Raw genomic sequence first — 16,613 nt, 5'->3', positions numbered from 1 at the left:
CATCCACCCCAATTCAAGATGTTGGATGTGTGAATGTTTAAGGCTGAAATTAACTAACTTGTGAGGACAGGAATTATCAATTAAGATTATCGTGAAAGGAAAGTAAGCAGATTAGTTCCTACCAGAACAACTTGTTAAAAATATAATATTCTTGTTCCTAACAGTAATGCTATTTCCTTAAAAGGCTTTTAGGAAAGCTTTTCTTTAAAAAAAAATAATCAGTAAGCTGAGGTGAATATCTTACTTTTCTCCTCACAGAATATGTGTGGTCCCAACACTTATGGACTTAATATGGACAAATATATGTACATATAATACTGCCTTTGTTTTCCTGGCTTTTCAGCCAATCAAGCTATGAAAGCAGTGAACAGAATAAATATAATTTTGTTCAGAAGAATGGGAAGGGTGGGGGGGGGGAGACTAGGAAAAAAATTACAGTGGAAGAACTGTCTTATAAAGCCCCATTTCAAGAAACTACAAAATATCTATTGATATCTTAAGCTACACAACACTATACTCTTTGTTGCTCACAAATTACTGTTGTGAGATATAGATCAAATTGCAGAAAATTACTGTATTTTACCAGCAGTTTAATATGAAGTTAAAAGATGTGAGCATCTTTACTGTACCAGTAGTACAAACTCAAATTTTCACAAGTAATTTCTGTGGCATGTATTTGGATAAAGTATATAAGAACTAGGGCTGTGCATGGACAAAATAACTGATTTCAATTCAGTTCTGATCTGATGCAAGCAATTATCAAATCATGCATCTGATAATGGTACCAGCTGGGATCAAATCATGCTTGGTATCCATTAAGGTAATAGAGTGTGGGTCTTGTGATACTATCTGGGATAGATTTGAGCTTGTTGAGGCTGGTGACATGGACAGGATTCTCACCAACATGGACACAGTGACCTCTAGCCTGGACCCTTGTCCCTCCTAGCTCGTTAGGGCTGTGAGGGGAAATGTTCTTTCTTGGCTTTAGGAGATGATTAATTCTTCTCTTCAGGTGGGATTTGTTCCATCAGCCCTGAAAGAGGTGGTGGTCTACCCTCTCCTGAAGAAGCCTTCTCTCGACCCTGACATTCTGGATAACTATAATCCAATCTTCAATCTTCCTTTTCTTGGTAAAATTTTGGAGAAGGTGATTTGTGCTCAGTTGATGAGAGTCCTGGAGGAAACTGATTTTCTGAACCCTTATCAGTCAGGTTTCGGGTCACAGCACAGCACTGAAATGGCATTGGTTGCCCTGTTGGATTACCTTTATTGTAACCTTGATGTGGGAAGCACACCTCTCTTGGTTCTTCTTGATCTCTCAGAGGCTTTTGATACCATCGACCATGCCATCATTCTGGAACGTCTAAGTGGGCTGGGCCTTGGGGGCAGTGGTTGTTGTCCTATCTCACTGGGCAATTCCAGTCAATGTTGAATGGGGGTGAGTGTTCTGCACCCTGATCCCTTTCTTGTGGGGTTCCACAGGGCTCAGTCCTTGCTCCCATTCTCTTTAACATCTACATGAAGCCGCTGGGCCTGGTCATCTGTCGGTTTGGGGTAAGTTTTCATCAATATGATGATGATACTCAGCTTTATATTTCTACCCCGGCCAAACAGGTGATGCCATTCATGTGCTGGCTCAGTGCCTAGAGACTGTCTGGACCTGGATGGGCCAAAACAAGCTCAGGCATAATCCCTCCAAGACCGAGTTGCTCTTGTTCAGTTTGTGATCTGGCCAATTGCCGTGTGTGAGTTTATCTCTTGATGAGGTTGTGCTTCCCTTGAGAGAGACAGTTTGTGATCTGGGGGGTCCTTCTGGACTCGTCGTGGCTCCTGCTTCAACAGCAGGTGGAGGCCATGGCCAGGGGTGCCTTTGCCAAGCTTTGGCTGGTTCGCCAGTTATGGCCTTTTCTCAACTGGTAGGCCCTGGCAATTCATGCCTTTGTTACCTCTCGCTTGGATTACTGTAACGCGCTCTACCTAGGGTTGCCTTTGAAAACAATTTGGAAGTTTCAACTAGTCCAGAATGCAGCAGCCCACCTGTTCACTTCCAGGTCCAATTTAAAGTGCTGGTTCTCACCTACAGAACCCTTATGGGCTTAGCTCCTGTATATCTCCAGGATCGCCTCTCTCGGCCAGTTGTATTCCATCCTGTGAGGAATTCTCAGTTGGCCCTCCTTAGTATCCCGGGCCCTGGTGTAATGCCTGGGCCCATAGGAGGGCCTTCTCTGTGGCTGCCCCTCTTCTTTGGAACACCCCCCCCCCATTTATTTAGCTCCCTCCTTAGTGGCTTTTTAGGCCCTTCTCAAAATCTACCTTTTTCGCCAGGCTTTTGCCCTTAAAAGAAAGGTGTTCACTGCCTAGAGTCTTTGGAGTCTTTGGAGAAGGCAGTATACAATAAATTTTAAATAAATAAATAAATAAATAAATTTGATGCATCATTGGGCTGACGCATTATCCCATTAGCTCTAATGACCCATAGGAAATAATGGGAAATCATCTTAATATATTAAGAACTTAAGAACACAAGACTAGTAGCCATTGATAGACCTGTCCTCCATGCACTTGTCTAAACTTCTCTTAAAGCCATCCAGGCTGGTGGCTATCACCATATCCTGTGGCAGAGAATTCCATAGGTAAATCATGCATGTGAAAAAGTGCCTCCTTTTGTCAGTCCTAAATTTTCTGGCCATCAATTTCAAAGGATCACTCCTGGTTCTCATGTTATGAGAGAAGGAGAAAAGATTCACTCTATCTATTCTCTCCACACCTTACATAATTTGATAGACTTCTATCATGTCTATTTATGTCAGAATCAGATAAAACTTTCATGCATGGAAGACCTCTATTAGAGTTGATGGGGGACCCTTTTGAGGAATTGCTATCAACCCCATTTCATGCAGAACTGCCATGGTTTCAGAGAAGCAGGCAGACTTCCCCCTCTTTTCACATTTTTGCTTTGAAAAAAAAATATATATATATCTCCATCCAAGTGAGGTCAACAATATTAAATTGCAACCTGTCTTGGCAAGCAGTACCTTGCTGACAGTGTTACTCACAAAGAGTGGAGTTTTGACTCAGACACCTTGTAATATTCTACTTCCCACCCTCAATCATTTTGACTGGAAGGGAGATGAAGCAATTGCAACTTGCTCAGAGCAATTCAGGCCTGAGGCATTGCAGCAGAGATGTCAGTCACATCACCGCTACTCCCCTCCCCCACCCCATTCATTGTTTTCTATACTATCAGATCTGACGACAACCAAGTTTTGTGACATTATCAGAAACCGAGAGAAGTATGTAAACAGCCATCCAATTATGGATGGAATTTGATACCACCTGCTACAATATGAAAAATATATTGGACAGGGCCAATATTCATGATTTTGCTTTCAAAGCATGTAGTAGGGATGTGCAGTTGGATAGGTCCGGCAACACATCGGACCCTATATGCCATATGTTAGAACGGTCAGAGTGATTCCACAGCGAGAGAAGGGAGCTCTGACAATCAGAACTCTGACTAGATTTGCTCCTGCCATTCTGGAATTCTGTCAGAGTTCCAACATGCCTATCAGAACTCCTCCTTCACTGCTCTCAACCTCCTATCTTCTCGTGTCTTTCTCTGCCCTTTCCCTGCCCTCCCCCATCAGGGCTGCATCCATTAAAAGAACTACAATTCCCACAGTCTACCACACCAGCAAAGGTCCTAGTTTCATTTGTAACTCAAAGAGAGGAAAATGCATCAATATCAGCAGCCAATGTAGGGAATAAAGCATAGAAGGACTATAATTCTAACTATTTACTCTAACTCTGCATTGATGGTAGTTTACAACCCATCCCTAAACCGCTTAAAAATTTACTAGGCTAAGAACATCCTTAAATTTGGTGTCATGATGGATATTTTCCCCAGATGGGTGATTTTAGATCTCCTTAAAGTATCTTATGGTAAAATGATCTTCCCTTTTTCAAAATGATCCTTTGGGAGGTGGAATTTTTCCTTGGTCCTTTTGGTCTAGGAAGTGGGCTTAGTGTCACTTGCTGAGTTAAGGTCAACCAATGGAGAAATAAGTTCTGAAGCTGGCCTAACGGCAAATTGAAAGTATCTGTCAATAAAGAGATTAATTATCACCAGTTAAAGGCATATTTATTGGTTAAGAGAGATCTATGGTGTTTTAAAGATAGTATGGAAAATAGTCCTTCATCTGGCATAAACTGGCTGTTTGCTAAAAAGGAATCATCAAGATGAAAGACGTTAATATGTTGTGAACCAGTTAGCAGTGTAACTGCCTTGTTCTAAACCAGATGAAGTTTGCAAATAGTCTTCATGCACAGAACCCGTATGTTACAAGAGTAAGGTTAACTGTCCCAAGGCTATCTCTTTCTATCTATTTAATATCTATCTTATAACTATCATTGGTACACAAGTCTAAGCTGATAGGTGTTGTGTGCCACAGGCAATACTTGAATATGCAATGAGAGAACTGCACATAACAGTACTCCCAACAAGCATATCCCCAACAGCACTTCAATATGTAAACCTATCCAGAGAAGTCTCTGAATATCTCTTCCAATAAACATTTAACTCCCAGTTAGCAGCACATCTGTTTTGTCTGGACTGAGCTTCAGTTTATTAGCCTTTATCAAAAATCCCATATCAAGAACATGCCCCTGTGATTCAGGGACTGTGGAAGCAGTGGGACATGTTCTATTACACTGTGTATTTTATCAGAAATAGATAATTCCTTTATCACCCCTTCTTATTAGCATTACCAGACCATTCTAAATCAGTTTATGCTACTTTCCTGCTTGCTGACCAGAATCTATATATTACTTCCAAGGTTGCCATATTCTGTGCAGTGGCCTGTAAGACTTGACAGAACCTGGTGACTTCTGGCTGTTAATTTTTGGCTTGCAATTATGTTCTTATAGTATATTATTTTTGGTTTTTTATTGTCTGTATTGAGTGGGGAGACTGCAGTGAACATACTTTTCCCCCAGATGATCACTGGCTTACCTAAGCTGCACAGCTCAGGCATTCACATGAGCGGCTCTTCTAGGACCTGTGCGACATTTGGTATCCCACAATGCACTGTGTGTTCATTGAGGGAATCCCCTGGGAGGTGGGTGCTCTAGGCACCTGTCTCTGTTTCTGCTTGGGTTGCGAGCAGCTCAGGTGGTCACACAAGCAGTTAGCTGCGGTTAAGGGCACACTTGTGCCCTGAACCTTGGTTAAAAACCGGGACAGAAAACCGATTTGGTGGCACAGCACCGCTGGGACCAGGATCGATACTGGCAGTTCTCACATGCGGCCTAACCCAGGCTGGGCTTCCCTGTCCTGGGTCAGGCTGCGTGTGAGAACAGCCCCACTATGGTAGATGGTATCCACTGAGGCCCCTGAAAGATCTAGGAGCTTCAGTGGTGCCACATTCCACCTTTCGTTCTCCCAACATAGATCAACCAGAGTAATGAAACAGTTTCTGTAACAAAACTAGGTCATAAACCTCAGCTGTTTAGAATTTGTTTTTAAATTATTCTGGTTATTTGATGGTTTTATGATGTTTTAATTGTTAATTATTGTTGTTTTACGCTGTTTTGTAATTTCTGCTTTAATTGTTAACTGATTTTAATGGTTTTGTTTTAATGTAAACTGCCCTGAGCCTTTTGGAAGGGCAGTATAAAAATTAAACTAAACAAATAAATAAATAATAAACCAGACTGAAACGAGTCCAAATAATCAGCCCCATTCAAAAGTACCTGAAGTCAAACCACATCCCTCTCATGAGTACTTTTCCCCAAAAGGGAAGATTATTAAATGGCCAGTAGTTGAAGCTTATATTTGTTCTAAAATATGACTCATCAGCTTGCTGTCATGGAAACATGGGGCCAGTTCCAATTTATAAGTAGCTGAGATTTCAAAATGCAACTTCAATGGGGTCTATTCGATCACATACACTTCCACACAGATCGGCCATTTTCTGTCAGAAATGTAAAATGTGCTGCAGAACCCAATTCATTAATTACATCCAGCACTTGTACAACAAGTGTACAGTGTAAATGGGTACAGTTATTAACATGTTAAGTTGAATGCAGGTACAGCAGTACAATTCTATCTGTATCCTGCATTTCAGGAGCCTGTATCCAGTTTCACTTTTCAAATGGACGCAGGTACAGTCATTCACATAAAAACATGTACAAGCGTACAGACATCTGTAGACTCACACAACGTAATGTCTGAATAGGGACCAGCTCTTATATAGGCTGTAACAAGTCTCTGTATTGCCAAGTGTGTTTTATCTCTCAAAATACTCAGATTGTTAATCATCCAACAAAATAATCACACTGCAGCAACTTCACCATGTCAGTTACATTATCCGGCTTCCTAAAACCACCCACAGTGAAGTGATAAATAACATCATAGAAACAAATTCAAATCAAGTCAAATCTGGTCCAATAAATGCAAGGTTGGGCTTAGAACTGGAAATGGAAACCATGGGATCTGGCACAGTTATGGTGTAGCCACCCATCTTTAATTACCCATTTGTAAAATAGGAACAATAGGGTACTATCTCACAAGATTTTGCAAAAGCAAACCCAATATCAATAACCTGAAGCACTGCAGAAAGAAAGAAAGAAAGAAAGAAAGAAAGAAAGAAAGAAAGAAAGAAAGAGAAAGAAAGAAAGAAAGAGTAATAATATTTTGAAGACACAGTAGCAATATTTTGAAGCACTGTGAATTTAAAAATGCTATATACATGATAAAAATGCAATCAAAATACAAAATAAACTTCCTTTAAAAAAACAAAACAAAAAACAACCCTAAGACTAATAAACTAGCAATAAAACTAAGAATAATTTCCTCTGACTTTGAAATGAAAGAGAGATGCTATTATGTCTTTTTTTTTTAAAAAGACCAAAAATGCATTTCACCATCTGCTAAAACTCTATGGCCTAAGGGAAGAATTTCCTTCACCCCGTTCCCACTGATTCTTTGTATGTCAATGAAGCACATAACATTTCACGATTCAAATAAGATTTGATAGTTTTATGAAGAAAAGGGCATTCAGCATTCAATTCATTCATCCTACCCAACTTCCCGTTTTGCTATTGAAGTTCATGCTTCACATGCAGCCTGATGCTGTGCATGTATACTTGGAAGTAAATCTTACTTATTTCAGTGGGATTTATTCCCAGGTAAGTGTGAGTTTTAGTTTTTATTGCTAGAAAATGAAGTTTAGATCAAGATATTTGAGACAGGGAGACTCAGTATTTCACAACTTTGCACAAATCAATTTAATCCATGTAGGTTTATTGTAGGGGTTCCTAACACTTTTAAACAAGTGTACCACTTCTGTTGCGAACCTTCAGCCTAGGTAACACATAAAGTCTGCTTACACACACACACACGTTACAGTTATGAGACAGACTACTACCGTCAATGGTTCATTCCACACTAAGTTACTCATAAGCAGTATAAGTAACGGGACAAGTTTACTCGTACTATTAATTTCAATGCAAGTACTCATGGCTAATTTTCTGAAGCATGTCAGTCAGTCAGCTGAGAGTAAGGGTGTGCAAACAGGTTTGACCTTGAACCTGTTCAGTCTGGTGGTCCGGCACGGGACCAAACACACACACACCCCAGTTCAGTTCAGCGCTGGACTGAACACCCCTGGCCATTCGGGGGTGTTCGCAAATAATACACACACACACACACACACACACACACTTTCACATGACCTTCGGGGGGGCTCCAAAGGTGCATCCTCCCCCTGCCAGACTCTGAAATTGCCCCCTTGCCTGGTTCGGGTGTTCTTTGGCCTGTTCCAGCTGCTCTTTGGCCTGTTCTGGGCCTCACTCCCATTGTGGTGGCCATTTTGGAGGCCGCTGCACATGCCTAATGGGCCTCTGAGAGGCCTGGGTCATGACCCAGGGGTGAAATTTCAGAGGCCAGCTGGGGGGCAGCGCCTCTGGAGGCCCCCTGCAGCTGTGCTAGTGACCCCCAGAGGGGGTAAGTGACTAAAAAAACTTTTCCAGACAGTTTTTTATTCACACCGCCCCCCACACACACACACACTAAACCAAATGTGGGGATTTGAAGGGGTGCTGGACCAAAGTGGCCCAGTCCGGTTTGGGTCCATTTCGGACTCGAACCGAACCGGGCCAACTGGTTTTGTGCTCACCCCTTGCTGAGAGGAGAGTTGCACTGAGCTTCAGCCCTTTGTTAACCAATCAGGAGTGAAGAAAAAGAGTCTTCAACCTGCTCCCTCCCTTTCTGCAGTGGAGATATCGCTGAGAACGTACAAGCTTCAAGCTGGCGATCCTCATATGGGGAAACAGATGGTGTGGCTGCAGTGTGGGGAGGGCAGGAAGTCTCCAAGTACCTCCTGAGAGCTCTTCGGTACCCCTAGGTGTACTAGTACCCCCCTGTTAACAACCCATTTTATTGTAGAAGATTATGTTCTTTAGCATAATATATTGGCAGGGGCAGAGCTACCGTTGAGTGGATGGGTTCAAAGCACCTGCGCCACCACACTTCAGGGGCCATGCCTCATGCCCCAGACACGCTCCCTGCATCTGACATCAGACACGGGCTGTGTGATTGAACTCCCAAAGAGAGCTCAGCAGACCCATTTTTGTGCTAAATCAGCCGGCGCTACATTCGCAGTGCAGCCAGAGTGACTCTCCCTGCCAAAGGACTGCCCAGCACTCTGGCCGCACTGCGAATGCAGCGCTGGACAGTTTAACTCCCAAATGGGGCCCCGTTTGAGAGCTAAACCACGCCCCCGCATCTGACATCAGACATGGGGGTGTGGCTAAATGCTCCCTGCCTCTGATGTCAGACACAGGGGGCAGGGTAGGGGGGCTGTGGCAGTGGCAGAACCTGGGCCACCACTGGCCTCCCTCCACTCATGTATATTGGTAAGAATTGGGTATAGAAAAGGTCCCTGGTATGGAAGCTTTAGGGGAAAAGTCAGAGTGCTAAGCAATGGGCCTTTCTTCCAATTTTAGCAGATAGTGACCAATATGCTGAGCAAGGCAATATTAATATTTCCAATATGGCACGTGTGAAAGCCATTTCTGACAGTCTTGCGCAAGAGCACCATTGCGCAGTTCTTTAAAACAGCACGCAGTACTTCCACAGTGCTACACGCTTTGCTTCCAATATAAATAAAGCTGGGCAAGGGCCCACAACGTTTTAAGCAGCTGCTCAACTGCACTCTTGTGCAACAGTGCTGGAGCTGGCTTTCATGTGCTCAGCAGCCCTGGCACGGCATTCCCTCATGCAACATGTCGGCCACAGTGTACATGTTCTGCCTTTCTGTGGAAACTTGAGGACTAGGTGCTTATTTTACTCTTAAAGAAGAAAGGAAATCCACCAATGCTTGCATTAAAGAACCAGATCCTGCATTTAGTGGAAGAATTGCAGCTACCTGCATTTCCAAAGGCTCAAAGTAGAAACGGCTTTGTTATTGCTCAGACATACACAAGGCTTGAAACCCTAGTCATAAGAAAATTCCTTTCTGTGGATGACTGAGGTCTCCGACTTGATCCTGGCATGTTGGCCCAATGGCCGGCTTCACATCAGTGCAGAAACAAGCTACAGCAAATCATATTGTCTCTCTGTTCTGAAGGAAGTCTTACTTCACAAGGTCAGAGTACACAGTACGATCATTTTGCCATAAGTGAAATAAAGTGAAGTGAGGCCTCTGAAGAGTGACTTTTCTTCTTTCTTTTTGAGATGAGTTCCATCTCTCAAGCAAGTCTTTAACCCCAGGGCAGTGTCTCATGCTTGCTTGTAAAGAGCCTCACACACAGCTGGTGATATATAAATAACAAAAATAATAATCCTGTGCAAAAGAGATATTTTCTGCCTATTAAAGGTTTCTGAAGAGTGGTAACATGAAGTGGAATTAGAATTCTGAAACCTGAAATAATCTGCAAGGCAAATGCTACCGAGGTATATGAAAACATACTCTTAAGAGCACAGCTGAATATTTTCTGTGACAAAAACACAAACCTATGTCAAGGAAAATAAAAGTGTGTGTTGATAATAAATCGTGCAGGCATGCATAGACTGACTTGATTTGCACGGAGTATTTCAGCTATAATATCTCAGTGTTTTATGTTTTGGAATATTTTAGTGAAGGATGGCAAGTGTTGAAGAAAAGAAAGGAACCAATGGGTAAAGTTACAGTGGAGGAATGGAGAAGTGGCCTTTGCTATACCAAAGATCCTGGACAGTTTTCCCATTTAGGTCTGCTCTTTCAGCAGAAAAAGCCTGTATATATCTTATACAGTATTCTCTTTGTAATCATGAGGGCCAGAAACTTGTATATTTAAAACCCCCAAAAGTTTATGATTTCAGAAATCCAAAATCTGAAAAAGATATTAAGGCTGTTCTCATGAGCAGCATAGCCCGGACTAGGGCAGCCAAGGTGAGGTTTGGCTGCCCATGAGAACTGCTGGGAAAGCCAGTTCAGAGCTGAGGTTAAGGGCACAAGCACACCCTTAAGCCAGGATTGTGTGTCTGCACAGGCTACTTGCAGTTCATGTTGACACAGAAATGGGGGCCTAGAACACACACACGCACACCCCCAGGGGAATCCCCCAGTGCACCGCACTTGGCATGTAGTGCAGTGTGTCATACCCAGAGGCCAGGATAATGAGTAGGGATGCGCATGAACCGGTTCATGCAGCTGGTGAGGAGCTTCTTACCTGTTCATCTGCCAGTTTTCCAATGGTGTCACTCGCTCTCCAGAAGGCCGCACGATTGCAGTGCTGTTCCCTGCAGGCTGCATGTGGCATCAGCATGCACATGGATGATGCGCATGTGTGCCAGCCATGTGCATGCTGATGCTGCACAGGGCCTGCAGGGAACAGCGCCACAGCCTGTTCTTCTGGAGAGTGGGAGCCACTGCTAGAAAAGCGGCAGGGTGGTGGACAAGCAGGAGCTCCTCACCTACTTTTTAAGGGAACTGCTTCCCACCCTGCCAGTGGCTGCCCCAAGCCATCTGTGCACATCACTAATAATGGTTCCTGGCCTTAGAACGATCCGCCCTTCTCTGCACTGCACAGAGCAGTGTGGGTCGTATTGGAGCACACTCCGCACTCCCACCAAGTATAGGATGATAGTATGGGGGGGAAGGCAAGGTTTGTGAAGCCTTCCCCACACTTGCCCATGAATGGCCCTCTTATGCGAATGGCCCTCTTATGTTGTAGGGACACATCGAATACAGTATTTCACAGTTTTGATATCAGATTATGAAGTGTACGATAATGCATAGCTATTATAGCCTGCTTCTTGAGACAGGAAACCCTTTGAGGAATGACTTCTTATAGACTTCTTCATTGGATGTGCAACTACAGTCAAGAAAATCCAGGATTATACACAAGAATAGCAGCTCACACTGAAGTATGGCATACATGGAAACCAATTTGGTATGCTAGCTAATAAGCAGATTTAGTATATAAATCAGGCCTGGACTGTAACAGTTGCCACACACTCTCTCACACACACACCCCAAACGTTTATACTATATGCCTAAGGAGGTCTTAGTGGGTGGGATCAGGGCAGGGCTGCTGATGGATATGTGTGAAGAACTGAACTTCTCAAACTGAGCCCAAAGACAGCAGCGCAGGTCCACCAGGGGAAAGTTCAAACCAAGATCCAGCAATTAGATTCCAGCACCTTACTTCCTGTGCTACCAACAAGACTAGGAGCTGCACTCTGCTTTGGGTGCCACTCGGGCTGCAGTACCAGCCTGCCTTGGACATCCTGTCAGCTGACCTCAGAGGCCAGCCTTCGCCTTCTAGGGTGAACTCCTTAGTTTGACCAACTTGTTTTCTAGTGTGAGGATGCTACCTATGCTTCTGCCATTTTTTACTAATAATTGCAATAATCTGCAGATTGTAGAATTCAGAGAAGGAAGGCTTGGCACACACAAGGATCCAGCAGTGTAGTATAATTAAGCACATTAATAATTTAAAGAAGGAAGTCTTGAGTAAAGCAAGGCAAATGCAGACTGCTTTCTAGTCTCCTGCCAGTTCTCTATCTGTTCCACCCCAGTCTAGGACTGGACTAAACTATAACTAAAGCATTATTTAAGAGCTGATCTGGATTAGGGCATGGATTAATCAAAAACACCACAATTATGACCCCTGCCTGACTTTAGCCTTGGATTGCAGCTTTCTGCTTGATTTTGCCTGTAGCCCTAAATCCTGGTCTGCCTTTTCTGGACTTTGATCTTACTTGTTTTGGACCATGTCCCTATCCAATAGCCTAGAATGACAGCCAGTGTCTCTGCCAGTGTATCCTGAAACTTTGTATTCTGTGTATCTTGCCAGTGTATCCTGAAACCGGACTCTTGCTCTTTATGGTTGCCAAGTCTGATGCCTTCACAAACCTGAGATTTGAAGTGGAGCCTGGAAGCCCTTTTTAAGCCCTTCAGCTTGCATCTCTTCTGGAATGGAGGGGATGCATTCACATATCAGCCAGATTTACTCCAGTGTTCCTGTGAGCTATCAGGGAGCACTTAACATGCAATTTGGGTTTTCCACTGTGCGTTAGAGTGCAGCCTAATTTATGTCCGGGGTTTTAAAAAATCCAGTTTTTGCATAAGAATTTTGGGGTAACTTTGAGTTCGCATTAAAGCCTCCCAGAAAACTCACAGTAAAGTACTGTATGCTGTGTGGAGAACTCCCTGGTGACATCAGAAGTCTGTCAACCCTTGAAATGGGGATTAGAATCTGGTACCATGATGGACCCCAGTGGTAAAATGATAGAGTCTAGCAGTGGCCCAAAAATGTCCTAAAGTCAACCTTTGCTGCCCATTCTTCTTGAGAAAAGCTAGAGAAACAGGCTCATTTGGGGGCAAATTGGCATTTGGCAACCCAATCTGACACTCAGAGATAGGCCTCACCAGGGGGACAAATCCAGAAGACTGCAGTTTGTTGGGAATTCTCTCTGGTAAGAGGTAGTCTTCAATTACAGCAGAGTGCACTGGGGCATAACACAGCGGAGTCTGCCTATGCATGTGTGTATGCTGAGAGTAAAATAAACTTGGAGCCAGTTCATAGTTTCAAATCAATATAAGGAGTCTTTATTGGAGAACTCCATTCCAGATAGGAAAGTGGAGAGATAGTATCTCTAATCTAGCTAGCTAGCTGGATGCAGAGGGATGGTTTCTGCATCTCTGTGCACACATGGTGCAGGGAGAGGGGAGCGTGGGTGTTGCAAGGGAGAAGGGAAGAGGAAGAGGCAGGCAGGCAGGAAGTCCCTGAGAGTAGCAATCTACATATCAAAGGGATAGTGTCAGAGCAGTAGAGAGGAGGAATAACCAATGTCTTGACTCCTCTAGCCCTCTGACTCACTAATCTGTCCCCCTCTGTCACTGAGGCATGAGCCAGTGCAGAGTCCTTCACTTCCAACACAGTTATGGGGACAAGACAGCCAGAAGAGTTTCTACCACACTTTGACATTCTGCCAAGTAGGGGGGGAAATGGACAGCAAAGAGAATTACGGCAGTCAGCTTGAGAGGATCTTTCCTCTCAAGGAGACAAATGGGGGACTCAATTCCATAATTTTTTATAACTTTCTGCCACAAAACAAAGCACTTGTGGCCATTTTAAACAGTTCTAGAAACTTTTTTTAAAAAAAAATCAACCAATATTCTTGAAAGTCCACACACACAGTCTTCAGTGATGGTCTGAAAAGACAAGTGGACTAGAAATGGAACCAAACAGCCACTACCATTAGCAATAAAGGACTTGCTTCTTAAGTGTCTGTTTCCACATTGGTGATGTTTCACATGTCCTGAAGCAAAGCAACAATTTTGATGTTCCTTACCTCACATCATACTTTGTGTTATGAATATGTATGTAATTCTTAAGATTGTGGAAAACCATGACTTTCAAATAAAGATCCTCACCCCTGTCACATCCAATTCTCTGCATAAGTCTGTTCCTATGCAAGACAAAAATGTATTTCATATATACCCTGGAGAAGTATCTCTTTTACTCTTTTGAGAACAGATAGATTGCAGTTAATTATAAACTGGGAAATTACCTTCAAAACAGCAGTCAGAATGGTCAGATCAATGTTTAATCATGATTGATCTGTTCTGTGATTGGTTTGAAAGAACCAGTGGGCCAGAAAAGAAACCAAGTAGCCATGTTGGGAAAAGTGCAATAGAAAGCGCTCTTTTTATCACCAGTAGTGGACTTGCCCATTTGTATTCAAATTTTGGACCAAGGTGCATAATCACACTAAAAAAATATTAGATGCTCACTTTGACTTAAACCCCTTGTATTACCTTCTAGACTTACCTCCATGAACTAAACTTTCCTGTTCATAGAAAGAACTTTTTTTAGCCTTTTATCAATATCTGCTAAATTCGTAATAGGAGCAAACTGGAAAACAAAGGGGCATATTTCAATTAAAACTTGGTTTTATAGGGATTGGTCCATCATGCTGATGGACAAGATTTCCTTGAAGTTGAAACCATACACCCCGTACCATCACACTAAATGGTTCACCTGTAGATGGAACAATTACTGGCTATATGTAGAAGCTGGAAAACACCCGGTACATGACTCTTCATCACTGAATTGTATCTATGCTTGGTAGGTCTATAAATGGTATTAAGAATTTTTTAAAAACTGTTTCCAAATTATATAGCTTGTGTAAAGCTCAACAGTGTATATGGTTTCACTCGCAATCCTATAAACAAAAGGATGCGGGAGTGCTTTAAATAATTGTACTTTCTTATTTTGGCAAGCCACTATGATCTTTTTATGACTTCTATGTATATGTTTTTCAAATGTTTCTTCCTTTTATCTTGCCATTTCTATCTTAATTTTACTAAAATTAAAAAAAAATTAAAAACCAACTAAGTAACCATTTGCTTTGACAAGAAAGGACTTGCCTCTAAAGGCTTACCCTCATGTTGGTGGTGACCACATGTGATATTTTATCCTTCCTTCTTCCTGAAATGGTGCAACCATGTTGATCATTGGGCTTGTTATGACTTAGTTCCTTTCTTAAACTGATTGAAAACCATGCATTTGAAACGAAGCCATTTTCTGCTAATAAAGCACATTCTAATGGTGTTCTCTCTCATTCTCTAGAAAAGAAACCAAATGACTGCTTTCTTTAGCAATGAAGCACTTACCTCTGTGTTGGTGATGTTAATATCAGAGGGGTGTATTTTTGTTCTTTGCTTCCTTTGTTCTGAAACAGTGCAACAAATTATGTTCCTTACTTTGCATCATTCGTTACATTACATCACAGTTTTTGTTGCTAATTTATTTTCTCAAACTTGGGGGAATTCCCAGATGATTCCCAAAATGGAGGTTGTCCTTTTGGTATCGATTTGTCTGTAGTTTCCAGCTTGTCTATTGTCGATTCTCCTCCAGGGACTTTTACACATAGCAGACTTGACTGCAACTTTGCTGGGAGGCTACACTGCAAACTTGGTTGTCCCCCCAAACTGAAGTAAATCATAGATTTTTTTTTACCCTGAATATAAATCAGGCCACACTCTAATGTGCAGTGAAAAACCCAAATTATGTGTGAACTGCTCCCCAATAACTCACAGGGACTCCAGGGTAAATCTGGCCGATATGTGAACATACCCTCTCCGTTCCAGAGTTAAAGGGCTTTAAAAGCCCTGTGTGAAAAATGTCCAGGCAGTGTAATATCTTTCCCCCTACTGTGTCTAGAATTAAGCCTTGGCAAAGATTACTGACAGAGCCAAACTAAGAATGGAAGTGAAAGATTTGGCATTTAGAGATGCTGAAAGAGCCTCCTCATTTGCTGGATGGTTTAGTTTCAAACCACCTCCAGCCCTTCTAAATTCCTGTTCTAGAGCAGAAACATACTTCTTACCTGGCAGCCTTACCCCTCAGATGTATGTTTAAAAGGAGCTCCACTGCTTTGCCATGATTATTACACCTGTTCTTAAGACAGGAGATGGAGAACCAAGCTGCTCCTGTGAGATGCTTCTTCTTCTCCTGCTTCCTCCACACCTTGATGGCTAAAGCTTCATGATGGAACTTTAGCTATCACCAAGGAGACCCACAGCACATCATAATATGAAACCACAGGTGATGTCATAATTGCCCCTGCAGAGGTGGGGGCAAAGGGTTATCCTTCAGCACTGGGGAGAGATGTAGGTGATGGGCGCCTATCTACACTGCAAACATATATGTGTTTCATATCAGTACCATCTTGGGAGTTCTAGTTTGGGGAGAGTGCTGATAATTCTCAGAGTTCTTAATCTTTTTGAGTTTCCCATTGATCACTATTGGGAAAATGATCTGTTCAGTCCTTGCACATGGGCCCCTTCAGAGCTTGTTATGTCACTGCTAGAATAAGATGCATGCAAAACAAAGCGGGCAACCCTGGCAAAGAACCACTTCACTGGGAGACAATTTGATTGGGACTTTTGTTTGGTGTTCATGCAAATGTGCCTAGAGATCCTTTGCCAAGCAGCAAGAAGCAGGAAGGAAATGGAATTCTATTCAGTCCCGAGACAAAGAGAAGCACAAGCTCATCAAGGGGGAATGTCTGTTGCTGTTGTTGTTTTAGGATTAAGTGCTTTGATAACTTCCTTATA

General features: G+C 42.7%; 1 long non-coding RNA gene across 2 annotated transcripts in view; it reads right to left on the bottom strand.

Annotated features, from left to right (window-relative positions):
* Positions 1–16,016, bottom strand: part of LOC128327812 (uncharacterized) — a 63,732-nt gene extending 47,716 nt beyond the window's left edge. For both annotated transcript variants that reach the window (XR_008308797.1, XR_008308796.1), the window contains exons 1-2: positions 15,884–16,016; positions 15,168–15,226 (exon numbers count right to left, since the gene is read on the bottom strand). This is a non-coding gene — a long non-coding RNA (uncharacterized LOC128327812). The remainder of the gene's footprint in view (positions 1–15,167; positions 15,227–15,883) is intronic.
* Between the last annotated feature and the right edge of the window lie 597 nt (positions 16,017–16,613).

The sequence above is a fragment of the Hemicordylus capensis genome, chromosome 5 (assembly GCF_027244095.1).
Source record: "Hemicordylus capensis ecotype Gifberg chromosome 5, rHemCap1.1.pri, whole genome shotgun sequence".
Taxonomy (NCBI): Eukaryota; Metazoa; Chordata; class Lepidosauria; order Squamata; family Cordylidae; genus Hemicordylus; species Hemicordylus capensis.
This window is presented reverse-complemented; position numbering and strand designations above follow the sequence as displayed.